The sequence below is a fragment of the Harpia harpyja genome, chromosome 19 (assembly GCF_026419915.1).
Source record: "Harpia harpyja isolate bHarHar1 chromosome 19, bHarHar1 primary haplotype, whole genome shotgun sequence".
In the NCBI taxonomy this organism is placed as follows: Eukaryota; Metazoa; Chordata; class Aves; order Accipitriformes; family Accipitridae; genus Harpia; species Harpia harpyja.
This window is the reverse complement of record NC_068958.1, coordinates 11,278,798-11,305,998: the sequence shown is the minus strand read 5'-3', so window position 1 is coordinate 11,305,998 and position 27,201 is coordinate 11,278,798. Positions and strand designations below refer to the sequence as shown.

At 48.3% G+C, this 27,201-nt stretch overlaps 1 protein-coding gene across 5 annotated transcripts in view; it reads left to right on the top strand.

Moving 5' to 3' along the window:
* Window positions 1-266: 266 nt before the first annotated feature.
* The window catches only part of LOC128154457 (discoidin domain-containing receptor 2-like), a 63,439-nt gene continuing 36,504 nt past the window's right edge, over window positions 267-27,201 (top strand). For 2 of the 5 annotated variants that reach the window (XM_052815131.1, XM_052815136.1), the window contains exon 1: window positions 17,177-17,347. The gene's annotated coding sequence lies outside the window, so the exon portion shown is untranslated. Of the gene's footprint in view, window positions 382-491; window positions 622-15,660; window positions 15,731-17,176; window positions 17,348-27,201 lie in introns of those variants that run through there. The other 3 variants (XM_052815132.1, XM_052815133.1, XM_052815134.1) reach the window with 3 other exon arrangements.

Below are 27,201 nucleotides of genomic sequence, written 5' to 3'. Positions count from 1 at the left end.
TAGCACCGCCCTGAGCACACGGGGACACGGCGGGGCACTGAGGCACACGGAGGACACGGGGTCACGGCGCTGACCACAGGCCGCCCCGCCGCTCCCCGGGGCGGCCCCGGCCCAGCGCCGAGCGAGTCGCGGCTCCCGCCCTCCGCGCCGCGTTGCCACAGCGACGCCGCCCGGCAGGCCCCGCAGCGGCGGCCGGCAGAGCCGTGCCGCCCCGCGCCGCGCCGCGCCCCGCCAGCCCCCGTTCCCCCGCCGCCCCGGAGAGCTGTCGCTTTAAGAGCGGCGAGGCCGCGGCCGCCCCCGCCCTCGCCCGCCCGGCGGCCGGAAGGGGGCCGTGATGCAGCGCGCCCGCCCGCCCGCGCCCGCCGCCGCTCGGTCTCTCAGGTAAGCGCGGCGAGCTCGCCCGGCCCCACCCCGCCCTCCTCCGCCACCGCCGCCACCGGGGGAGGCGCTGCCCGGGGCGGCGGCCCCGCCCCGCCCCGCTGGGTGCCCGCGGGCCCGTCCGGCCGCTCGGCGGGGCTGGGGGGGCGGCGGCGGGGCCGCCGCGGTTCCGCCCCGTGTTCGGCCGCCGCGGGCGGGCGCAGGTGCGGGAGGAGCTCGGAGCCGCTCCCGGAGCGCCTTTCGGTAAACCCGGCGGGGCTTTCGGCCACCCGTGGGTGTTGGGGGACCAGCGCCCGAGCGAGGACGGCTCGGCGGGGTCCCTGCGGCCCAGGCGCCGCTCGCTCCCGGGGCCGGGCCGCCCCCTCTCCCCGGCTCTTGGGGCCCGCGGCCGCCCACGGTGGGCAGGGGCCGCTCGCCGGAGGTGGGACGGGGTTGCCGATTCTCCCCCCCCCCCCCGCCCAAAACCGGGGCACCCCGTTTTGTGCTTGGCTGCGGTTACCGCTGCGAGTTGCAGCACTTGGTTTTACTCACTGGTGTGTGCAAGAGCCCGTAAGCTTGTCGAAAAGCTGCTCGGGACAGTTCGGTGTTTTGAGGCAGTTACATGCAGCGAGAGACCTTTTTAATTTACGCTGCCAGCAGTACTTACGGGGTGTACTTTCTTTGTTAGGCCTTTTCGCCTGCCACCGTCAGGAGCGGGCTGCAGCACCGCTCCCGCTCAAGGGTTTCTCCGCAGGTAGAAGGTGACGCCGGGTTTTGTCTCTCCGCTCCGTGCGCGTTACCCCTGCCCGCTGCCCGGGACCCAGACCCTGCTGCCCGGCTCCTCTGGGCCCCTGGCACCGAGGTCGCTGCGGCCAGGCACAGACCCAGAGCAGGGACTGCCGCCAGCTGCGAGCGCACCGGGCCTTTTTGTTGTTCTTTTTCTTTCCTGCAGCTGGATCAGCTTTCAGGCAGGTTCTTTGTGGCCCTACCAGCAGCTGCTGGGGCTGTGCAAGGTGTGAGTAAGCAGGCAGGAGAGAGTAAACTGCCCTGCTGCCGTGTGGAATGACAGTGTTAGTTATGTTCAGGTCCCGAGATCCGTTTTTTCCTCGCAAGCATGAGAGTTAGACACTTGTGCTGGCTGATGGTTTTGTTTGCTTGGATTTTTTTCTTTATGAAAGAAAGAGCTTTCCTTTTTTTTTTTTCCTTAAGCAGACCTCTGTGGGAAAACTTTGCTTTTAAACTTATTTTGGCCTTTTCTGGTTGATACTATTTCAATTTCTTGTTCGTTGATGCTTTTCCCTTTCTTCCTTTTTGTGCTGGATGTGTTGGCTTTCTGTTTCTTTGGCTGGTCTGGCTTCTAAATGTTCTTTAATGGCGGGGGGGGGCGTGGCACGGAATTGGGAAAAGATAAAATATAAGAATCTGGGACTATTTCATGTTAGCTTCTCTAGTGGAATCTTGTAAGCCAAAGGGGAAGAGGAAAGAACAGAAAAAGTGATCAAGTGGAGCTCAGGGTGCTTTGCTTTGTTCAAGGCAGAAAGCGAAAAATGTTATGAGGGAGTGACTGAGATTTTGTTTTGCTTATATTTCCCTTCTTTTGAGGTTGAAAGATAAACGAACATTTTGAAACACTTCGGTTTAAAATGCCGAGCTCTTCTTTTTCTCTTCAACTGACTCCACTGAAAAAAGAAAAAAAAAAAAAGTTCTTTTAAAAAAAAAAATATGTAGCAGCAGTTCTCCAGTTGTGGAGCCAGAAGTAGTGTCGTGTGTGGGCAGAGAGGCCTTGCTGCTCATCCATCAGCCGTTCCTGCCTTCTCTCTGTGGACTGTAAAATTAGAAAGGCTCCGATGTCCGTTTAGTCTGATAGTCTGGGTAATGTGGGCTGTGGAAATCAAGAGAAGCTCTTTGTGAATTAGCTGCCATGCCGCTCATGGCTTGCTCAGCCTGCAGGTTCTGGCCTCTGGTGTATAATTGAGGAAAGTAATTGTATTTTAAGAAGACTTAAATCTATTACCCAGGTGTGTGCTTGTCCCCTGGGCAGATGTCAGGGGGTGCGAGCTTTATTTTGCTGCCAGCAAGTGATCTGTGGCCTTCTGATGGTGGTAGGCTGCAGTTTGAAAATTGTAGCATTTTAAACTTTTAGGAGTGGTCCATGTGAGACCCTGTCCTTTTCCTCCCCTGGGAATTGCCTAGGTGACCTGCTTCCTCCCCCAGAGCAGGCTCCTTGCCTTTCCTAGGGGCTTTCATCTTTCTCATTCAATTCACTGTCCAGAAAGACTTTTATTTGTTGCATCTTTCCTGAATTTGCTTTTTGTGCACAATGACAAGCTTGGCCATAGAGAGCATAGGTCCGTGGTGAGGGATGGAGAGTCAAGAACAACTAGAACTGGGTGTAATTGAGAACTGTCAACTTTGCAGCAAAGGAGGATGTTCAAAGCATGTGGCTGTCTATTGAGGCTTGAGGTAGCTCCTTGGATAACACTGAGTGGAGATTTGGATCTCCAGTTCTAAATAGTCATTGAGGAGAAAGTGTCAGTCTCCTGAGTTTCCAAATACTGGGGAGTTGTCTTGGCTGGAGTCCAAAGGTGAAATAGCAGTAGGACTCTGTGTGGCTTTCCTTCAGATGTGCTACTTGCTGCTGCAGTTTGCACCATCTGATGTGGTTGCTGTTCTTCTGAAGGTGTCCTGGAGGGACTTCAGAACAACTGAAATATTCAAGAACTGGTGTCTTGGAGTACTCTGCTTGTTCTGGGTTTCCTGCCCTTCCTTCTCTTTGAGATGGCTGTTTCCTGGGGAGTTTGGCTGCAGTGGGGGTCTGTGCCCTGGAGGGACCAGCAATGTCCCGTGAGAAGGCATTTGGGTAGCAGAGTGATAGCCCAGAGCCCCTGCCAAGTGGGAGACCAGTGTAGAGAGCAGCATGCCCAACCCAGTGATGTACTTGGGGAATGGTGCAGCCGTACTCTGAATCTCTCAAGCCAGGCGCACTGGGATGCTCTTGGCTGGGCTGAGACAGCACAGGGCAGTTAGGGACATGGGAGAGGCCTGGATGTCCAGCAGGAGAGAGGAGTTTGGGAGAGAGGCAGATTTAACAGGGAGCAAATGCCCACCACAGTGGTGAACAGCACAGACGGAATAGCTGCTTCTGCACAGCATGCCCTGGCTGGATCAACTTTAGGCAGTTTCTCAGTGAGCCCGTGGGTGAAATTCACTGTTTCATTTCCCCAAATGTCCTGCCATCCCCTTGGGCCGTTTGTATCTGCTGGTGTTTGCCAGACGTTGCCTGAGCTGCTCTTAAACTGCAGCTGTTTTTGCAGGTTCCCAGTTACTGCACAGTTGTTCTTACAGTGTTTATTTTAGTGGTTATAAACTGATTTTTAAAAAGGAGTTGGAACTTGAGCTGGAAAGTCTCCTTTTTCTTCTTCCCCTTCATGATTTGGTTGAGAAGCTGCACCATAGGAGGTAGCAGCTGAGCCCTTCAATATTGCCCCCCCCAGCTTATGCTTTGAATTTTCTGAGATGTGGTTTCCCAGGGATTCAGGGGGTGGTTGTCCTGTACCTTGATTTTAGTAGTGGACATATGTTTGGGTGGGGGTGTCTGCTCTTAACCTAGCAAAATTAGGAACTTGGCTAGGCAGTAAAAAAACTTGGAGACCTTTTTTCTCATAACATTTTGTTTAGCCTGAATGTTTGTAGTCAAACAGAGCTATGTGTTTCTTTCTTAAAGACACAGAGAGCAAAAAGCTCTTTAGGGCAATATTTCAAATTGCTCTGAGGTTCAGAGCCTCATTTGGAGCTAGAAGGTGCCACTGTTGACCAAAACAGTTTCACCATGACTCTGTCATCCTGCATTGTACAGGGCAAAGTCCCTCACAGCGATTCTCATGGTGGGTTCAAGCACTGTGGGTTGAAGTGTAGGTAATCTTTTTAAAAAGTAGTAAGTAAAGATACAAATTGAAGGAGAGCCCAGTGCGGTTAACTTGATCCTCTGCTCTCATGGTAATAAATGTGTGTTGCCTTTCCACTCTGATCTTTGCTTCCTTCTGTTTGTTTCATAACAGTTACTTTTGCAAGTTGAACTGAAAATAGGTGCTGGAAGTGGTGAATAATCGCTTCACTTGGAATAATCCGTGGCTGGGAAGAGCCAAGGGTTCAGTCCTCCTGATGTCTTTTGTTAGAGGCAGGCTAGCTTTTTTTTTTCTTCCTCCTGTGTTCTGTGTTGAACATTAAACAGTGATTTCTATGCAAGAATTTTAAGGAAAGTCTTTCAAAGTACTTGAATGACCAACTGGGGGCAGCTAAGAAAGGGTTGCCTGGGAGATGCTGTTGAGAGCAGCTAATGCAGCATGTGACAGCTTGCGTGGAAGAAAGTGAAGAAAGGCAGGATTGTGATCTGATTTTCCCTCCTTCCCCTTTGGGGTGCAGGAGTGGTGGTCCTTCTTCTGAAGGCTCAGAGGGTGCAAATGTGACTGAGTTTGCAGGCACAAGAGTTGTGCTGCTTGTTCTACTCGCCACAGGAGTAAAAAGGAACAAGGTGCAGCTGTCCCTGCAAAGACAACCTGAGAGTGTAGTCTGGGAATCAAACGCTGCATTTCCTACACTCTTTGCAGTGCTTGTGCTTCCCCAAGGTTTTCACTGGGAGGGGAATGGATGTTGCCTTGTGGGGATGTAGCATGGGGACGGAGTGTAGGGCTTCTGGATGCTCCTGCAGCGTCACCAGAAAATTAGGTAAAATTCTGTTACATCACTTCAAGCAATCTCGGGGTAAAGCTGGCTTTCCGGGAAGCTTATTGTTTGTTCCCTTACTCCTCTTCAGAGCTCCCACTGTACTGGTTATTCCTCTCTCTGGGTGCGTGTCTAGGGCCCAGATGATAATTGTGGGGAAATGCTGAAATACGTATCCAGAAATGAAGAAAATATTGTGTCTTACGTGTTCAGGTCACCACCGTTGCATGTTTAATGGATTGCTTTTCTGGATGCTACTCAACTTGCAGCTCTGAGTTTGTTCTTGTGCTCTTCCAGCGCCTGCTTAAAATGAGTTTGCATGAAAATGTGAGTGCTTTCAGGCTGTGGAGAATGAAAGTGTGATGCTCCAGTTAGGTGTTGGCAAACTGTCCAGCTGTCTGGAGTTGTGTGGGAGGAGAAATGGTTTCTTGGTTGTGTGACCCCAATGGGGAGAAGAGCAGCTGGGGTTTAACAAACTGGTTAAAATTATATAGGCCCCCAAATTCTCCAGAGACATCTCTCCTTTCCTAGAAGCTTCCTTTAACAAGCTGATTTCTCAGGCTGATTGCTTGCAGATGAGATCATGCAGTGTGTTTTGTAGGGAAAGAATCTGAACTTAGACTGGTGAGCCAGAAAGTTTTAACACACAAGTCACATGCCCAGTGTCCTCATGGCACATACAAAACACTAGAGACTGAGAAAGTATCCGTCTTCAGGACGGCTTTGTGCTCCAATGAGCTTTCTAAATATGAAGGATATCAAGGGATGCTCTAAAGTGCTGCGTCCTGTTGCTTCGACAGCAACAGGAGATAGCAAGGAAGTATTTCATCTTTCCTTAGCTCTGTTTCTCTCTTTAGTGTGTGTGGTGTTGGGATAAGCCCAAGCGAGGGAAGGCTCTCATCTGCCTTAATTCCACAGACGTTTTTCTGCTGGCTTCAGCAAAGGAATTTATGTAGAATTGATGATATTTTTTTCTGTTAGTGCATGAGAACATTCTGAGCAGGGAAGACTTGATGCTAATGTTCTGCTGCAGAGGATCCCAGCAATCTCTGGTCCCTCTCAAAAGGGATGTTTTCCATTCTCTTGATGGCAGCTGGGTTAAGGTGTCCTTAATAGAAAGGCCTCTTCTTCCAAAATAATCACAGCCATCATTCAAGAATGTTGAAAATTAAGCAAAGCTGTTCTAAGGTGATGTTGGGTGGTATTCCCAGCATAGGAGAGCAAGCTAAAAAACTTTTGTGGCCAGTAGCCTTAAAGTACAACCCATTCTCACAGGCAAGATAGAAAGGCACCTTCCTGATGCCAGTGCCTCTTTGTACGTAAAATTGCTTCTTCCAAATCAAGAAGGTATTAGTTATGCAAAAACACATTGCGGGGAGGGGAGTTTTACTGACACTGATTATGGAAATAGGAGCCAAGGAACCACTTGTTCCCAGTCTCTCTTTAAAAAAATAAAAATTGGAATCAGACTGGGCAGGGAAAATTTCGAATTCCAAACTTGAAATTCACCAACATTTTATGCAACTTGTAGAGAGGAATGTATAAGGCAAGATGTATTAAACCTCCTACCACTCCACATCAGTGTTCTTCTCCCTGTAAGGGAGTCTCATTCTATGGGTCACTCCTGTGAGCTTGCTTTCTGAAACAAATAGTTGAAAGTAAATCTTACAGATCTTACAGGTGAGCACAGGCTTGGTGGTATTTTTTTTTTTCCTGTCACTATGCTGCAGACTTAAGCATGCCTGCTCCATGGGAGTTTATCAGAAGCTCCTTCCAATGCGTAACTTCACACAAATATTTTATAGAGGTGGAAAGTCAAGCACATGGAAGTGGAAGACACCTATATGCAGGCTCGTCAAACTTCATTTGGCATCCTTGTGAGTGTGTAGTACAATGCAAGTTAAAATACCTACTTTCTGTGTTGTATTATTTTATTCCCTAGGTAAAATAGTTGTGAACATAAGTTGCCTTGGTTCTATGCCCTTACTGACTGGCTAATAATCCCAGGATCCTTCTTTTAATGAAAAGAACTGGTAAAACTCTTGTTGCTCTGACAGATTGCAGTGAGGTCGTATATTTTTCGTAGCAGCTCAACCATTTCGTTCTTCATGCTGTTCCCTGTTCCTGGATGGGATCCTGCTGGGTCTGTTCACGGGCTGTCTGTCCACCTGGAGACTGGCTGATGATCGTCCTGGGGCCACCAGCTGGGTCGGGCAGTGTGTACACATGGGAGGTGATGATCTGTACCCTGAAGAGTGCTGCCTAAACCTTGTTTTGTCCATAAAGCTTCAAGTGTGGAGCTGTCGAAAAACCAGCCCACTCAGAACTAATGCTTGCAGAATGCATGAGCAAGGAATTAAACTGGGTGGAGTTATTCCAAAAGTTGGATTTGGGGCCTGTTCGCTCCTAATGCAGCAGCTCTCTGGGTGTTTGCTTGGAAGGGCTCCCAGCATGGATGATGCTCTTCTGACCTGATTTGACTTTCCTTTTTTGATGCTTGGGTACTGTGCCCAAATCTGTCTGCAAAGCTCTGCAGTGCAGAGCTCCAGTGCCTGATGAACCTGAAACAAGTCAGCTCCTGTCAAGAGATGGTAGTGAGATGATCAGCTCATATGTGCCATGGGGGATGGAGGAGAGGGTGAGAGGACAAGAGGAGGAACAGACAAAGTAAACAGTTGTGTTTCTTCCCCAGGACTGTCCTATGTCCTGAGTCTGCCAGCTGCGATCTGGAGGCCAGAAGAATAGGGTGGGGTATTTTCTTCCAACCAGATGAATTTATGCAGTGAAAATGAGAAGTTAGTTCAGTTTCTCTGGGAATAGCATTTAAGGTGTAAAAACGTTCCACCCATCAGTAACGAAGAGCTGCTGAAGAACAAGCAAATACAGAGAGAGAGCCTGCAGAGCACACTGTGTTTGCAGCTCTTTTTCCTTGAAGGATGAGAAACTGGCCATGTTTTTGTTGCATGTATCATTTGGTAGTGGTATCAGTTATTTGTGTTGCCTTCTTTTGGAGAGCTAAACTAGCCAAGTGTCAGGTTTTGTTGTCCATCTGTATTACTGTTATGTTATTTCATTTGTGCTCGTTTGTTTCTGCCTGTCAAAAAGTAATAAAAAAAAAACCCCAACAAAACACAAAACCATAACAAAACCCCCCCAAACTTGTAGCAGAAATAGCTGGAGTACCAGTATTCTCCGATATGAAAATGTCAGACTATAATGAGTGCTTTTCACTGAGCTCAGGCTGTTTCTACTGTTCCTGACAAGCTGTCACATCTTCATGGTGGGTAATGTGATCTTCCAGGAATGTTTATCTTTCATTTCTGCATTTATAGTGGAGCTGAGCTGGAGGTGCCTGTAAGAACATGTGCAGTGCGAGCCTCCAACGCCATGGTATTGTTTGGGATGAGGTGTTGGCCATGTGTGCTATGATTCAGCTGCTGAAGAGAACAAATCAGCAGACTAGCAGAGCTAGCCATGCAGTGAGCTCCCTCACTGTTTCCCTGGACAAGGGTCCCAACGCTGTAAATTCATCTCATGGACTTTGTTTTTAAGTGCATGTGTTTTGCATTTGTCTGGATTGCGATGGATATTATTCAAATGACCCAACTTCTCAAAGTGTCCTTCCTCTTTCCACGAGTTTGACGCCATCCATCTACATACTTAGCTAGCAGCAATCTTGTGTTTTCTTTCATGTTTTGGGACAACCTGGCCAGGGCTTTACTCTGAGAAAATGAGCTTTGCTGGCCAGTGCCATGTACAGATCCCATGGGTCAATCCTGGCAGCGCCACGGGCAGGTAGCTGGGAGGAATGGCACTGATGGCAGTTTCTCTGGTGGCCAGCGACCCTCCTTCATCTCGGTGCCTGCTGCTGTTTCCCCATCGCCCTCCAGACAAAGCACCTCATGTAGACATGCTGCTTTCTCCCTGAGGACTGCACCTACCAGTGATTAGATGTGGTTCAGTCTCTGCTATGGCATTTTTTGGCCTCCTCCCAGCGCTGGAAGGACACCAAAGAGCAGCAGTGCTTCTGAGACCTCCCTAGAGTAAAGACTTAGAGAAGGAAGTGATTTTTCTAGTTGCTTCTGATGTCTTGAGAGCTATTGGCTGTCTTGCTTTTAACCTGTATGATTGAATTATTGCAAGCTTTTGTATTTGAATACATAGCTGAAGTTAAATGCCAGAAAGAAATCTCTTATGGGGGGTGTTAATTGTGCAAGGATGGTCTGGTGCAGTGTACTGACCCTGTTTGAGACCCGTGCAATACATCAAGGCACAGATACTGGTACTGCAGTATCCCTACCAGTACAGAATTAGCCCTGATTGTGTCAGTGCTGACATCTTTAACCAAGCTTTTAATATAATCTAGAAAGATCTCTTCAGAGAAACTCAATGCAAGTCTCTCATAGAACTGTTGGCAGTAATTATTCTGCCTCTTCTCATTTGCTGTCACAGAATGATGGAAATACTGGTTGGAAAGGACATCTGGAGGTCTTCAGCCTGACCTCCTGCTTGAAGTGGGACTGTCTCCAGCATGTGATCGCCTCAGCCATGGCTTTGTCTGGCCAAGTCTTGAAAACGACCAGGCATGGAGCAGTGTACCATGCTGGATCAGCTTTTGTTTGCTTTTGCTTGAGAGTTGTACCTAGTGAACCACCTCATAGTGTCAGTTATGCGTTTAGGTTTGAATTACCTCATCCTGCAGGTTTAAAAACATTTAAGTGAACTGTTAGGAAGTGTCCCAGTAGGGCTAATAATGTAATGTGTAATGTATCTGAATCCTTCTGTCTTTTCCGTGCTAGTGTGGGAAATATGAGCAGACGCTAGGGCTGTTTCTGCAGGAAAAGGCATGGATCCTGTTAGATGATTTTCTTATGTTTGCACGGGGTATTACAGGTGAAGCAGCGCTTGTAGGGTGTATCCCGTTGTTGGAATGAGCACATGGGTGTTCCCCTCAGTATTAGCCATGGTGTTTGCCCAGATATGAGCAGGGCTTGTCAGGAGGCACAGGATGAGCACTGCGAGCATCCTTCGCGCTGAGGCTGAGTGTAGGATCAGTGCCGGCCAGCTGTGTGCACAGGCTGAGGCCACACATACACAAGGCATGCAGTTGCCTTTTGTCTAACCTCCTCAGCCCCTTGCAATGGGAGGAGAGGGTTTTCCCCAGAGTCTGTTGCATTTATTTCAGAAAAAATACCGGGTTATGAGGTGAGTGTGGCTGTTGGAGTGCACATCTAAGTTGCCTGACGTGGTCCTGAGTATTAATGGGAACAGAACAGCTCTCTACATCCAAGAAGTAAACTTGCCTTCAGAAATGCCACAAGCTTCTGGACGCAGTGGGTGTCCATGAATGGCATGTAGTCAGGCCAGACCAGAGGCCTGCTGCTGAGTCTGGGCTGGGCTGGATTTCTTCAGACAAAACTGCAGATTGCAACACCCTTATGCTTACTTAGGCCAGGAGGCCTTGCTTGCGAGGGAGATGGCTAAGATGCAAGATGCTGCTGAGGAGGTGGAAGCTTTCCTAGCCAAGGCCTCATTGCTAGACTCAAATCTGGCTGCATCTCCAGACTTTGCATCCCCTTGTGCAACAGGGAGATTCAGAAATTATGTGCGTGCTTCACTGGCACTGAAAGTGAGAGCTCCTGTGGGCTGGTTGTGATCTTGCTTGGCACTGCCTTCTGCTCTGGAGATCCATGTTGTATTCTTGTTAGAGTGCAAACTAGCTGTTGTGTCAGATGAGTCCGGTGGTGTGGAGTGAGCAGCAGTGTCCTTGGGTTTGTTACAAATTCCCACTTGCACTGTGCAGAGGGGCCCTTTGGTATCTTGCCCATCTGAACTGCACACCCGAGAGCACGCTCCTGCCTTTTGTATCCATACCAGAGCCAGTGAAAAGGGCTGGGACTGTGGGCTTCTGCAGTCTTCTGGTTATTTGAAGATGATAGTCCTTGCTGAGGAATCGCAGAAATGTGGTGACTATTGTTGTCAGCTGCTCTCTGCATGCTAGCTTTGGACGAAAGTGCAGAGGTCAGGTTTGGGGTTGTATGGCCAGAGGGTCCTGGAGCAACAGCTGTACAGCAAGAGCTTCAGGGATGTCAGCTAGAGCTGACTTTTGGCTGACAGCTCTTGTTTTACCACCAGTTCTATGCACCACTTATTTTTGCAGGGGTCTGTCTTTGTGCGTTGCAGGCAGAGGAGCTGTAATGGCATCACTGCCACAAGCTGAGCTCTGCCCGTTCAGTGGTTCAGTTGGTTTGGCGTCCCTTGCTGGGAAAAGCAAATGGCTGGTGCCAAATCTCTCCCCACATGCTGTCCCTCCTTGCTGAAGCTTATAGCAAGTGCTTATGGTTTGCTTTGGCTTTCTGTTCATATTCTCCATGTCTCTGGAATAAAATCTCCAGTGAAGGAAGTTGATTAGCTTTTCTCTGAGCTGGATTTGGAATTAGTACTCAGACATTGGTCTTCTCAGGTCCCCACAGCTTGTAGTTTTTGACGTGAAACGTGCCCACACAGATTCACCGGGGAAACTTCTGGGGAGAGGAACAGACTTGAGGAAGTACCATGGCAGGTGAGATAGCAGGGCTTCGTCCCCAGCAGCCCTGGGACCTGTGCAGCTCTGCTTATCAGAACTCTCCTTACGCTGCCTTCCTTGCTCCAAACTTGTTACAAGGATGGAGGGCAGAAAGAGCTGGCCTACTGCAGTGGCGGGGGAGGAACACGTGAAGGACAGTGCTCAGGACATTAGATACTATCTAGTGCTTCAAGAAAGGTCAGCTTTGAAAGAGGCCTTGTGCCTGCTGAATATATCAACTGCTTCAGGGATTAGATGTCAAAAGCCCAGAGCAGAGGCTTACTAGCTCATGGGAGTTGAGCCCCTCCTTGGAGTGGCAGCAGTTCTCATCTGCGGCACTTGCTGTTGCAGGACACCAGAGGGTACTTGGCTCATCGTGCAGATGAGAGCAAAGCAGAAAGGCTGGAGGTGTCCTGCTTGGGCTGGTCCCAGTGTCCAGGGATAGGGAGGGATGTCTGTTTGCAGATAATAGTTTTCTCTGCCCCTTTCTCACAGCTGCGCCAGCAAAGATGGCCAGGGAGAGTGTTTACAAGTGTGTCCTTGCTGAGCGCTGCTCTATGCCAGGAGGTTACTCCTTGTCTGGATGATGTGTTCACTGAGGCTTTGTCATTACAACAACTAAAGCTAAATCGATTGCGCTCCACTTGTTCTGACCTGGGGGTATAAGTACTACTTTTTTCTCTCTAATCTCATCCTCATCTTTGAGGCAGCCCATGATGCAGCAGCTGGGGACCATGGCGTTTAAAAAACAGGGCAAATGAGAGGCTGCTGCTGCTTGGATCTTTCCTGGTAGTATTAAAGCTCTGAGTGAAATTTTGGGGGTAGGAGTCGTTTTTCTTCCATTACCACCTCCCTAGCCATTCTCATCCCTGGGTGAAGGAGCTGTGGTGGCAAAGTGATGCTGAGGCCTCTTCTGCTCCTCTGTCCCAGCAGGACAGGGCTTCACTGAGCAGCTGCCTGTGTGCCCAGAAACCAGCAGCCTGGCTTAGCTGCAGAACTTTATCTTCTGGGGGCATGAGGATGTGTCTATCCCATGGCTGGACCAGAGGTGGTACTTGTTTTGGTGATTTAGGAAGTCGCTGAGGGGCAAAGGAGACACCATACTGCTGTGGTGTTTGCCTTCTTGAGGACTCGTCATCTCTCTTCAGAGCAGGAAAGGCTTCCTTGGCATGGGGTGGGAGGTGTGTGGTGGAGGGTGAGTGTTCCTCTTGTGCCCTGTTGTCTCTTACACCACTTGAGGAGGGTTTGTCCCACATCAGGTGTTTGTATGTCATCGCATGTGGTATGTTGTCATCTCTGAGCCTTCTTCTGTTATCCTGCAGAATGGCTCTAGTCAGCATCTTGTATGTAAGGGTGGTTTGTCAGTATTTCTCGGAGGATGTCATATGCATGTCCCAAGCGTGCCCTCCCCGCCATGCCAAGCTCTGCCCTGCTTTCCTCTTTTCCCAGGTTTATGGATGGAAGTGGATTTCTTTGCAGTGGAAGGATGATACTAGCAGAGCTAGGCTGAGCAGATGTTTAGCTGGGGTAGGGTGGGGGTGAACATACTCTCACACTATGGGTAAGGACAGAAGAGGGCTTTAGGTGTAAACAAAGCACTTTTACAGCAGGCTTCTGTGTTGCATCAAAAGTTCCTGGAAAGGTGAAGGCAGGAGCTGGCTTCTGCCACCTCTCACTGAAAGAGTAAAAAGCTTGGATGTTGTATAGTTCCAGCCTCCTAGTGGGATTGTCCTGTGCTCTTCAAGTCCTTTGTCACTGCTTCACCAAAGGCCACTCGGGTGATGTCCTGCTCCCGTCTGTCATGAGACATTGGTGCTTACTGGGATGACCGGGCCTGCTATGGCCACCTAGGATAAAGGTCGTGCCACAGCTGGGCTAGGCAGGTGACTGGAAGGCAAGGAGTGTAAGGACTGTGGAGCACAGCCACTGTAGGAAGACAGGTGGTCTGGTGGTATTGCTGGAGCAGCCTGTTGTGCTGCTGCTGCAGGAGAGGCCTGGCAGAAGAAGCTTTTAGGTGCTATTCTAATTAGTGTTTTCCTTATTCTCACTCGGATGTGTATTCCCATCTCACTGTTGGTAACTGGGGCAGTTCTCTGGCCCCAAGTAACAGGTCTGGTGCATGTCTCTTGACATTCATTTCTACAATGGGGTTATGTAGCTTTTCTTCTGCCAGAATCTTGTGCTCAGTACAGAGGAGGGATCTGCTCAGTTGTTCAAGGCTATTAGCCCATGTTGAGCTGTTTGTCTAGTTGCCTTCACCTTGGCATCAATATGCTCATCGGTGTTCCTTCATTTATTTCTCCCAATGCCACCTGATCAGGCAGTGGCTCTGGGACAGCCAAAGGCAACTTCCTGATTTCAGTGCGAACAGCTCACCAATTCATCACCCATGAATTTCAAATTTCTGCTTTGCTGCTCAGCATAGGAGGTTATTTTTAAGCACTGGAAGAAAAAACCTGCTTTTAAGCCCATTGAAATGTTTTCAAGGCATTATCTTCTACTTTGTGAGACCACCTCTTATCTCTTCTTAGAATACTTTTGAAATACTTCTGGGATTCACAATACCATATAGACACTTTAAAAAGCCAAATTGTCCTGCATTGGGATAAACAAGCTTTTGTGTCTGAATTTGTATATGGAATTTAGTATCTGCTAATGGGTCTTCATCTGTTAATTGGACTGATCTTTGCCGAAGCCAAACACAATCTGTTGGAGAAACTATAAAAATGCCAGCCCTGGCCTGAGCTGGTTCTGCTCCCTTGCTGTTTGGAAACCTGCTCGTGCTGCAGAAAGCTGTTCTGTGCAAAACCAAAACAGGGTCTGTTGATGTTATTTCTAGTCCTTTGAGAAGATGACTTGCTGGTCACATGTGCTGCTATGAGGTCATTAGGAAGTCTCTCAAATACACAATATGAGAACCGATGATGCTACTGCAGAAGTATGCTCCCTCTGCGATGTGAGATGCAAAACTTTCTGAAGTACTTTGGTTTGTAATAGCTCTGAGTGGGAACTGTTATTGTGCATATTTGGGCTCATTCCAGTGAAAAAAGGACTGTTTTCTGCTTTGCTTTATCCCTAGATTGATTAGTGAATGTATACTGTGGGATCAAGTTACATTTCAGAGGGCATCCAGCAGAGAGCCTATTTCTGTATTGAAGTGCTGAAGGCAACAGTGCTCTAACTGCAAGATCAGCAGTTTCTAGCAGTGCTTCGTGCCTCCACGGCACTGTGCCTCCCCAGGGAAAGGAGCTCCTCAAATCTGTTTGCGAATTGGGCCGTTGCTGTTCCTGGTGCCGCAGGGTAATGGGGAGCTTTCTCTAGACCCTTGATGTTGCTTCTGTGATGTGCATCTGCTTTGATGCTTTTATTGATGTCCCTCCTGCACTCCCTGTTCCTGGATGTCCAGAGGTACCTTCTGCCACAAACTGTCCTGTGTCCTCCAAAGGGAATTGTTTTGGTCCCAGTTTACCCCAGGGGCCTGTATCCAGCTTGGTCCCTGTACATCATTGTTAACAGGGCAGGCATCCTTATTTTGGCAGGGGAGTGCCTTGTAAATGCGTTATCTCAATCAGTAACACCCTCCTGGAGTAGAGCTTCCCAAGCAGGAAGGGGTCTCATGTCTTTCCACCTCTATCATACTGCTGGTCATGTGTTTCTGTCCCAAACCGTGTATGAGCCTTAGGGATTGTCCCATCCCTCTGAGCTGATGAACACACTCAAACATGGAAAAATTACCCAAGGGGGAAAAAAGTAAATAGTTTTCTGTTCTTGGTACAGAGGTGGATTGTGTGGCTGAGATGGGGTACAGAGGCAGGGAGGAAGATGGGAGCAAGGCGGCATCTGATAGCACGTATGACCGTGTCCTACAGCTTGCAGCTGTATTTTCCAGTTGGGACTTAGTGTGAGCACAGTGTGGTTGATGTCTGCTTCCTTTTTTTTCTTTTGAATACGCCAAATACCTGCTGCTTTTGTTGATGCTTTGCTGTGATTCTTCTGCTTGCAACCTGGTGTAGCATATGGGAGTCTTTGAAGAATGGGCTGAATTGCTGCCGTCCCCGCTTCTCAGCCTCCTGCTGTGGAGTCCCTGTGAGTGTCACTCTTGTACATCACCGGCATCCGCTTCCCGCCCCGGCGCTGCTGTTGCAGCCCTGTGCTGCTGGCTCCAGGAGGATGCTTTCCAGTGCTGGGGTGTCCAAATAGGACATCACAGGGCTTCCCTTGTTGAGCGGCTTCCTTGCAGGAGGCAGGACAGCACCTGTGTTTCCCAACGGGCAGGTCAGCAAAGTACTTCTGCTCTTCGGTCTCCTTGTGCTGTTGTGTTCCTTGCTGCTGGTCCCCTAAACTGGGGCTTTATACTGGTGACCCCAGGTGACGTTCCGCTCAAATCCCAGTGGCCTTGTGACCCAGGTGAGTGTGGCCCCAGCCTGCTGCAGGCTGCCACACTCCCAGGCTCTCCAATGGCTGCAGCAGTAGCTTTGCAGCAGAGCCTGGCTGTGGGCAGTGGCAGCAGCTGGTCCTGGAGGTGGAAGGGTTTTGCAGGGCTGCGCAGCCAAACCGGTTTTGCAGCCCCATGGCTGTGCCCTGCGGTGGTGCTGTACTGGCATGTGTGGGTGGTCTCCCCAGGGTGCCCGCAGCCTGCTGGCCCCCGTGGCCATGTCAGTGGTTCCTGTGGCTCCATCTGCTATGGTCCTGCTTGTCCTGCCACCATGGAGCCTTAGCAATGTCACCTGCCGATGAGGTTCCCACTGTCACCCTTGGTAATTACTTCCCCCCAAGTGCCACATTCTGGTATGGAGTTTTGTATTTTCCCTCTGTTTCTATATTTTTAAGTGAAAAGGAAAAGAATGTGATGTCACTCAGCTGTCTTGACAGCTGCAGTAGTGAACTTCACTCCTGTGGGACCCCAACCTGAGGAAAGCAAACAGGGGTGAGCTGTTGCAATGAACATGGGTTGAGCCCCATGGTCTCTCCCTCATCCAGGAAAGACTTCGGAAGTCCAAATGACTGAGAAGTGCCCTGCTCTGGTCTTTGGTTGCAATAATCCTGTCGGCTGGAATTGCTTAATAAATGACTAGTTCTGTCTTTGCTTTTTACCTTTCTGCCATGGATGACACAGGCTTGTGAAGAATGAATGCGAGGAGCACGGCATGGTGATGCCCTTGCCAGGATTTTTCCTGTGAGCGCAGGCAGCCGTGTTAAACCAGAAGGTGCAAGCTGGCTCTGCGGTGCTGTGCCGGGGCCTGGCTTGCCCCTGGGACTACACGGGCCCTGCTTCCTGAGCAGGAGAGCTGCTTTATGTTGTGGTTTTACTAAATGAATTCAAAGCTTGGCCTTCCTCCAGGCAAAGTCTGGGCCAAGTGCCAGCGGAGCAGCCCCTAGGGAGAGCACTGGAGCAAGGAGGGGCCAACAGCAGGGAAGAGCGGAGGAATCCAAGAAGGCAGATTTGCCTAGAAAACAGCTCTGTTTCCATCTGCTCGGTCAGGAGTTGCTATAGGAACTGGGATGATAGAGGCAGGGCCATCTCCTGGGCCTGTCTGTGTGTGTGGAGGGAGGGAAGAGGGAGGAGTCACTCAAGTTTGAACATATCATGTGTGCTGGTGGAAAGTTGCAAGGAATGTCGAAACTACAGCCTGGCTCAACCTATGGAGTTCAAAAGAGACATGGCAATTGTTCCTTGTGCTCAGCAGGCCCTGGGCAAGGCAGGTAGGGTCCTTCCAGCTTAACTCGGCTCTCAGCTTGCGATCAGCTCTCCCCCCGCGCGTTTCTGTCGCTGGATAAAGCACAAATGCCTCTGGAGACTTGCTGGAAGCAGAGGGGGGTTTGTAGAGGTGGCAGTGCCGGGAGGTGAAGGCTTTTCTCCCGGGGCTTGTAGGGAGATGGTGGCTCTTTGCGCCCTGTTTTTCCTTCTGTGGCTGTGGGAGGGTTCACAAATCATGGGTATTGTCACAGCGTTGCATGCCCAGAGCCCTCTGGGACGCGCGGGATCTTTTGTTGGGTAGAAATGTGAAGCTGGCTGGTGTTGTTCTCCCGGACAGAAGTGGTTTCTGGGGCTGTGGCTCTCCTGGAAGGCCCATGGTGTTTGAGCTCTCAATCGGACATGCTTGCCTGAAATGTTTCAGGGCTAAGGCTAAGTCAGATATGTGAAAACTGGGGCTGGCAGTGAGTGGGTTGTGGATGGTGGGAAAGCAGGGGGGGACATGCTCCTGCACTCCGAGCCCCAGCGGCTCCTGCCCTGTGCAAGTTTTCTGGCTGCGTGTCGCCTGCATCCGCTCTCCTCTTCTCCTGAGGAGATGCAGACTTCCCTGTCCCCTCTTGATGCACCTACTGCAATTTTTGTCACTGTCAAACTTTCTCAGACTTGCATTTAGCCTAAAACACAGGAGTATGAATATGCAGGAAGTTGCTCCTGGGAATCCTTGTTGTTAGGGTTAATCATGGGCCTCTCCAGTAGCAGCCCCTCTGCATAAAATCTGATTAATTCCCCAGTAAACCCATTGTTTCAGGTACTGAGAACTTTCCAAAATAGCTGTGTTTCCACTGGAGTGTTCCAGGGTCACTCACTGTTCCTCAGGTATTTATTTAATAGGTTTGGCTGAAATTTCATCTACCCTTTTTGTGTCACAGAGGATAATCTCTGCTAAAAAAAAAAAAAAAAAGAAAAAGGTGGGTAGTGTTGTTTCTCTTTTTGAGAAGCTGCACAATAAGCCTCTGAAAACTGAAACGGGATCTCTATACACAGACGTGAAGCTTGCCAAACTGGATTAGATCACAGCCCACCTACTCAGGCACCCATCTTATCTCAGGCAGCGGCTGCTTGGCACATTGCACATGAAAGCCCAAGAGCTTGAATGCAGGCAAATGTGGAATAACCTGCCTGTGTAGGAGATAACTTTCTGGTTACATTAATTACTGGTTTGCTTATGTCTGGCTAGATGAAAATTTGTATCCAGTGTATTCTTTCTTTTATTCTGCTAATGGAATTGCAGATGTTCTTATTTTGTAGATCCACTTCCAATATTTTATTGAATTACTCCCACATTGCTCTGTGGCAATATATCCCAGAGGCTTAATTCACATGGTATGCCATGGAATTTCATTTCCTCCGTTTTAATTTGTTGTTTTTTAATTTCAGTTCATTTTCAGTATGGAAAAGAGGTAAATGGGATCCTTTTTTTTGGTCTAGGTGTCATTATTTTACATATTTCTCCCCCCCCCCCCCCCCCCCGTTTCTCTCATCTTTGCCACAGGCAGTCCCAGGATTTTCCTACAGTTACTTGCCTTCTCTGTAATTGCTAAGTCTTACTCCTTCTCTGTGGGCTCCTGTTTTCTGGTCTGCCTTGAGAAAATTTGAGCAGAATCGGCCATTCTGGATCTCCATAGCTGTGAAATGCTGCTAGAGCTTTTTTAGTGTTCTTGTCTTTTCCTTTGTTTATAAGCAAAACACTTGGTTTGATTGCTTGAAATACATTGTGTGGTAAGCAAAGATCTTCTCTAAACTGTCTATAGTCATGCTAGGTATTTTGCTGGAACATTTAGTTAATGGAAACTTCATCTCTGTACATGAGAAGTTAAATTTTATCTTGTAGAGTTGTACTAGTAAATAGTAAACCCACCAGAGCACGGTTAGACCTGCCTGGAAATCCTCATGGAGTCTCCAGGCTTGATGCAGCTATTTCAGCTGATCTGTAAGTGTTGCCACTCACTGCTCCCATCTTTGCCAGGCACTTCATAAATTAAACTTTAAAACCACTTTGTGTAGTAAACAAAGTTTGCTCAAGCAGAATGTGACAGCTGTGTGTACCCAGACTTTGCCTTCTTGGTTAAGTGCACTGATGCGTATTCTGCTCAGCCTCTGAAGAAATGATACCCACTGAGGACACAACCTGCCTTGTCCCCTCTGGTTCAGGCTAGTGTGCTGTGGGAGGGCAGTAACACTTTCCACTTGCTGCATTTTGGTATTTGGATTTATTTCAATCTGTGGAATGCAGTAAGTGATGATAATTTTTGCTTCTTTCTGATATTGGAAAAGCTTCTCCAAGTTTGGTATCTTTTTGAGGATGTATGGCATGGCTTTTCACATTTATAAACTTTTTTTAGTAAGACTACAGCAGAGCCAGTAGTGCTCCTCGAGCTAAGGGCAAGGTCTGTGTGCCAGTGACAGGTGCACTGAATTTTTGTTTTCTGAATATGAAGACACATTTTACAAAACTCATAAAACGTAGCTGTTGGTAGTGTCAGCATTTCTGTGGTGGTTTGATGGAAACTAGATGGCCAGCTAAATTAGTGGATGTTCCAAAATAGTGTTTCTGGTTTGATTTTTCACTGAACCATCTCTTAAGAGTTTGGCTTCCACCCTTGCAAAAACCAGCAGCTTCTCAGCTTGGTGCTGGGTAGTATGTGCTGCTGTACATGACTTTGCTTCCCTTCTTGTTTTGCAAAGAGTCTGTCCCAGTAATCATCTTTTATCTTTTAAAAAGAATCCACTTGGAGCAATTTGCAGAAAAAGTTGTAGATAAGTAGCTGTTACTGTAAAGTGGGTGTTTTGGAAGCTAGGCAATTAATAAGGAAAGCTATAAAGATAACTGAAACAGCATAGCAAATATATCTCAGGGCAGTGAGAAATATTTTAATATCTATATAACAAAATAAATTTCATCAATATTGTTTATATTGTTGGGAAAGGTTAAAAAAACCCAACTGATTGCTAATAACAATACCGAGAAGTAAAACATTTCCTGTGTTTAGGGAGAAGCTGGATGATGTACTCTCCTTTATGAAGATATCAAAATACCTTCCGTTGCACTGGTAACAAGGGAGGGTGCTAAACACAAGATAACATTTTTGAAGTCTTTGAAACTTGAGCAAGATTGGAAGCTGGTTTTTTAAATAGATTGGCAAAGCAGCTCTCTGAATCCTGGCTGCTGATGTGTAATAAATCTGGGAAGACTGAAGGAGTTCCAGAAGTTTGGGAGTACATAAATGTTGTAGCAATGTTTTAAAACAGAGTGGGAGCAGGTAACCAACAGGCAGTTGAGACTAGCCTCCATCCAGAGTGAGATCTGGGGAAGCTGGTGCATTTGTAAATCAATGTCAAATTAAAGAAAGAACATGCTCAGTGATTCATGTGCTCTGATAGAAAGCAGATCATGTCCGAAAAGTCTTCAGATTGTGGTTTTTAATGAGATTCCTGTACCAGTTGCCAAAAGTAACTGTGCTGACATCATATACCTGGATCCTGACTAAGTTCCCTGCTGTTGACCCAATGCTGCTCCTCTGGGAAGGCAGAAGAGGCTCTGCTTTGGGAGCAGGGGTGCGTCAGGTCCCTAGGGCAGCCCCTGGGCGGAGCGGTGAAGGCAGGTCCCCCTTGTCCTGGGCAGGGTCTGATCTCTGGCATATCCTTCGTGCTCTGCTAGGGTGCCTCACCACTGCTGGTAGCTGGTGGGCTCTTTGCTGAGAAACACCCTCCTGACCAGTTTGGTGGTGTCTGGTCTTTATTTGCTGTTAGTGTAACTAGTCCCTGCCCTCACTGTGCTAAGGTGGCAGTATCTCAGTTTCCATTTTGCCGATCAGTACTATGTTGAATAAGTTGATTTAGAAAGTGCCACCTGATATCTCTCAAAAATAGTTACCAGTGGGAATGTGATCCACGCAATCCCTAAACAGAGGGCCATGGAGTAGTGCTCCAGCCATGCTCTGGCATCAATACGGGACAGTTATTCCCTAGTCTGCCCATGAAGAAGCTGGTGGGAGTCATAGCAAAATCCGACCAGAGCTGTCCCACTGCCTGAATGGAGCCTTGGTCTCACAAGTGCTGACTTGGGAGAAAATATTAAGTAACTTAATACTGAAATTTGGCTTCAATGAGGAGGTGGTTGGAGGCAGGATGGTTTAGTCGGGACAAGAAAAGGCTTTGGGATACCTAAGAGCAGATTATGAAGAAGACAGAAACAGGCTCTTTACTGTGGTGCATAGCAGGAGGGTTGACAGTGATCATTGACTAAAATAACAGGAGGTTCTGCCTTAGCGTAAGGAGGGGTGAAGTTTTCCCTCTGCGGAGAGTCAAGCAGTGGAAGAGGTTGTCCAGAGAGGTGGGGGAGGCTCCATCCTTGGAGATTTTTAAGACCCAGCTGGACAAAGTCCTGCACAGGCTGCTCTGAAATTGGTGCTAACCCTGCTTTGAGTAGGAGGTGGGATTAGATGCTCTCCTGAGGATCTTCTCCAGCCCAAATAATTCTGTGACTCAGTAACCTGATCTCCTTCTGAATGCAAGTTTGAGTACAGTTAAGTAAAAGGTTATGGTGGAGCCCCTTGAGAACGGGGAGGGAGGAAGGTGGTTTAGATTGAGTGCTCTTAATACTCCATCTGTCATCTGTGTGGTTAACATGTCATATATATGGTTGCTATATGAGACTCTCGCAGTGGAAGACTGTAGGTCTTGAGAGGACTATTGCTAACCTGTAGTTGATATGTTTTAAGGATAGTTTAAAGAAAAAAAAGTAAGCAACCTCCTCAAAAAAAAAAAAAAAAAGCTGGAGAGACATGCCAGTGTAAGGAATAGAGTGAAAATGTTAAGGTGCCAGGTGCTCTCTGGTGTCCGTTCTGCATGGGAGGGAAGCTCTGATAAAGGACAGTGATTGCTGCTGCTTGGCAAGGAGAAAGAAGGTAATGGGAGCTTTTTGTTCGTGCACATCTGTTCTCCTGCCACTTCTGTCATACAGAAACAGTGGGACTGGAGCCTGGAGGCTGCCCCTTAGTTGAGAGGACCTGTATTTTGGAGGGCTTGCTGCGGTGCATGAGACTCCCCCTGCCCTGGCTGCTGAGTTTAGGGTTCCTGGGGGACGGTGTGCATTCATATCCTGTGTAGAGTCGTGGCATGCCTGGCAGGTCTGCCTGGGTTGTGGGAAGTACCTCCAGGTTCCTCAGGTGAAAGAAGCACAGAGTACCCCCACCCTGGGGTCGGTGGGAAAAGGTAGCTATGTTTTTGGATTAGGTGAGCCAAGAACCACCCACTGTTAGTATAATGAATTTGCATTTCCTTATCTTTGGCTTTGCCTTTGTAATGGTTTCTAATTTTGGCCTGGTTACTTCAATGGATTAAATCACATTTGTTCATTTATCCCTTAGTCTGGTTTTGTGACAAAAGTACTCTGTCCTGTTTCACAAACACAGGACACCCCACTCCTGTGGGACTGGCCAACAGGCAATGGGAAAATGCTGGAGGATTTGCAGGTCTCCAAACCTTTTGCAAAAACACCAGCACCTTCCTCTGGGCTGTAGGTAAGGCACTCCTTCATGTTTGAGTCCATGGGCTGAACCTTCTCCCAGTGTTAAATGGCTATGTCATAAGTGACTGGAATGCTGTTTTTCTCCTAAAATCTAGAGTGAGGTGTCTCTTTTTTCATAATAGCCCCATTAGATGTTTGGCTACAACACGGAAAACGAGGTTCAAACCCTCCTCAGCCTCTGGGCAGTCCTATCACCCACCCCTCAAGAGGGTGACCGCAAAGTATACCCAGACCTCAATGTTCCCATTCTTCTGCCACTGCCTTAGACCCAGCTCTGCGGTGTCCCTGTTCCCACCCCAAGTGCCACTCCTGAATGTTATGGTCCTTTTCTTAGCCCCATGTGTTCTTTTGTGTCTCTTGTGGTGACAGGTCTCCTAATGCCACCTCAAAGATCATGCTGGAGCCTATTCCCGTCTCACTTTTCCCATTGTTGTGCCTTACTTCTCACATCTTGATTAACCCAACCCTTTCACCTAAAATCTGGTTGCTTTCATCTGTCCAGCCTTGTTGCTGCTCTGGACATCCCTTTGTGGTGTCACTGCTCCTGCCCTATGTCTCCCACCACATTCCTAACATTGCCATGGGTTTTTGCTCTTTCTGACCATCTCTGTTGGTGCCTATATCCAAGATCTCCTGTTGCAGCCTCACGCTTCATGCCAGGATCTTGCTGGGCCTGCCCAGCTCCCTGGTTACTGTCCAGCATGTTGATATTTGGTGTCACTGTTTGCAGTTGGTTTGTCCAGGTGCCACCCATATGTCATTCAGAGACCTCTCCCCACGCTGCCTGGTTGACTGAATCTAGGGATGGCCACCGAGACCAGATTCCAAGTTCACCTAAGGGAAAACTTGTTGCCACCTTCTCACAGGGCTCCTGCACATACGGCATGGCTGTCCTGATACTGGTCCCATCCATTCACCCTCCAGCAGCTCTGCCGGAGTGGGTGGCCATCTTCTCAGGCCAGCAGCCCTGCTCTGCTTTTTCCAATCTTATGGCAGTTGGTTTCATTAGAAGAGAGTGCCTTTCCTTAAGATTGTTGTCCGTGTGCACTCTTGGCATGATGCTAGCCAAGTGGTAAAGTCAGAATCTTTGTTAATGGCAAATAGGAATATATAGGGAGGAGATGACTGGGGCTTAAAAGCCCCCTTAAAAGACCAAAATTGATACCAGGAGCAAGAAGTATTTGAATTGTAAAGTAAGCAAAACGTTTTAAGAAGTGATCAGAATCCTTTCTGTAAGCATTTTCATCAGCAAATTCTGTTTGGTCCAAACTGGAGCTGCATGGGCTCCAGAGGAAGGCTGCTGGGTTTGGGGTATCTCAGATTAATTCTGAGGCAAAGAGAAATGTTCCACCATCATTTTGGAGCCAGAAAAATGGAAATCACACTTTCCAGCTCTCTTTCTTCAGGCTTCAGATACTGCCCCAATTAGTAGCTTTGCTGCTTCCTCCTTGAATTCCTTTAGGAATGCTAGGAGATACCATTCAGTCCTCCTGACCATTCTTGAACCTCTTCTGAGCATACTTTGATTTAGGATAGATCCTCTTGTAATACGTACAGAGTGCATCATACACACAGCTATGAGTCTTGATCATGACCATGGAGTTTCTTGGCGTGGTGTTGGGTATCTGTAATGGGATTCCTGCAGCAAACCCTAAGGTCCCACTCCAAGGTAATGATCTGCAAAGGAACCAGTTAAAACAAATGCCTGTTTCAGTTGGGATCTAGAGAGGCTTGCAAACATGCCAGACCTCCGTAATGGATCTCTGGAGGGAGCACAGTACCTGGAGGAGCTCCAAGTCCCACCTTCTTCATGCACATCACTAAAGAATAGCTCCCTCCTGTGCCCACTGTGCTTTTGCTTGCAGGCCCCATGCTGTGCTGGGGGACAGTGCTGGGTCACAATGAGCTGTTTCTCTTCAGAGAGATGGATTGGCTTTTTAGACATGGTATCTGCTGGGTATATCGGGAAAAACTGTCCTCTTTTGCATTTCTTTGAGTTTTTCAGCAAGTAGATTTTTTTTTTTTTCCACTCAATGATTGTAACAGGATTTTATTCTCCTGCAGCCAGCTGTTAGCAATTAGCAACTTGATCCATTCAGTCCTGAGAACAGAGTTTAACACTTTCTTGCCTCTGTGAGGATGTTGCTAATCCTGTTTTTGCTGGTTTTGGGCTTGTGCTGTAGTTTTGGCACTTTCTGTGTATGTGTGGGCAGGTCAGGAAGAAAGGCATGAGTACAGCAATGGACTCTAATGCAGCTGAAAGAGCTACAATGAAAAGTATCAAGTCGTCTACCCAGAAAAAATCATTAGGAAGATGATTTCCAAGCAGTTTGTACAGAGGCTTGTATTTAGAAGTATATTCCAGTGTGTTCTAGTGCTGGGAATTGTGCAGTTTGGGAATCCAATCTACTACTAGCTGAGATTTAGACTTAGCAGAAATCAACATCAGTAGTTCTTCAAACAGTGATTTCTGGCAGTATGAGCTCCTGAGTGGAGCTGAATTTCCTCTAAATTATGAGACAGGGGTGAAAGACACTCTTGGTGACCTTGCCCAAGAGAACAACAGCTGCTGTAGAGCATGAGAAGATGAGAAATGACACTGCTCCCTGTGTGCAGCACCTCTCCTGGGACTCCCAAACATGCACTTTGGTGGTCCAGGACCAGGAACCAAGTGTGGTAGGAAGAATAAGTCCAGCACAGCCTGAACTCAGCTGCTGGGGTTCCTGCATATGGCTGAACTGCTGTAAATACTTATTCACTGCCACATACAAAGGTGAGGATTTGTCTTGCCAGACTGGCCACCTGGGAATGATGAGGCTAGTCCAGGCCAGCCATTTAGGTTCCCTGTGTCATCAGTGGAGATAGACACATCTTGAGGGGATTCATCCTGCTCATCTTGGATGCTACTTAGGCAAGGGCCAAATTCAAAGCCAGCTTTTGTTAGCACAGGGGTGCAGACAGGTGAGCTCTAGAGCCAGCTCTGAAGGTTTCTGTGTCTTTCCTGGAGGCCAGGCTGGTCTCTATGGCCACATCTTCCAGTTTTGGCTTGCATTCCCCCAAGCCACACCATTTTTGCTTGACCTGCTAAGCTCCATGTGTCCATCAAGTCCCGAGAAGCCCCCTGTTCACAGGGTGCTGGCTGCAGCAGGGTGGGACAGACAACTGTCCGTGCCGCCCCAGCCCATACCTTTCCTCCAGCACTGGTTGCTGGCTCAGTGGCAGGAGCTGATGTGGTGCTTGGGCACCTCTCTGTGACTTCCCTTGTCCCCACCCCACTCCTTCTTCGCTCCTGTTACCTTTTACATTCTGATCGCTGTATTCCAGTGGTTAAATGATGTGACTGGCTATGTGGCAATACAATAGGTGTGATTTAGAACATGGCGTGAGCTTTGCGTAAAGCAAATGGGCACTTAAATTATGGTGTTTGGTCTGTACCTGGTCAAATGAGATAATGTAGGTGTTTGGTCTGTACCTGGTCAAATGAGATAATGTTGGTGTTTGTGTTACTCATTATTACATTATTATTATTACTGCTGTGACATTGGTGGCTGTTGACATGACTTGCTTGCAAGTCATTTGGAGACCATGACAAACTTAGCACAATTACTCTTTTGTCAACAGACAAAACCCTTACACCAAAATTCAGCTTAGTACTTTTCACTCAGGGTGCTAGCTGATCCAAGCTGGGCTGTGAGATCTGTGCTGATAGCAGAGGATAGGTGTTACTTCATCCCTGTGCTCTGCTGCAGGCATCTGCCTCCCTGCTGTTGATCCTTCTTTGCTGGGCTTGTGGGTCAAATGGGAAGCCAAGGCATTTGAATGCTTATAGTGATGTCTGTCTGTTTTTCTGAGGGCTTTTTTTTTGGCTTCAACAGTGGGCTCCAGTCCTCACCTAGCCATGTATATTTGCTGTTTCAGTGCTGTATGGCCCCCCTTTTCTTTAACACTGGCCAAGTTAGAGGGAAATCCAAGAGTGTTTTTTGGTGGGAGCTAGCCTGTGCCTTTACAGATGCCTGATCCTCTCCCTCTTTGCCAGGCTCTGTTTCTAGGCCCTGAGGGGGTGATGAGGGTGTGGAGTATAAGTGTGCTCATCCTCTGCCATCTGAGGACTCCAATACAGCTGGCAGCTTTTAAACCTCCAGCTGAGAAGTCGCCTGGGAGGTGTCTTCAAGCTGCTGTTCTCCTGCCAGGGTCTTCTCAGCAACTTGCAGCTCTGTTTGGTGGCTGGTCCAGCATGGGGACCCAGGGGAAGGATCTTCTCTAGCCCAGGCT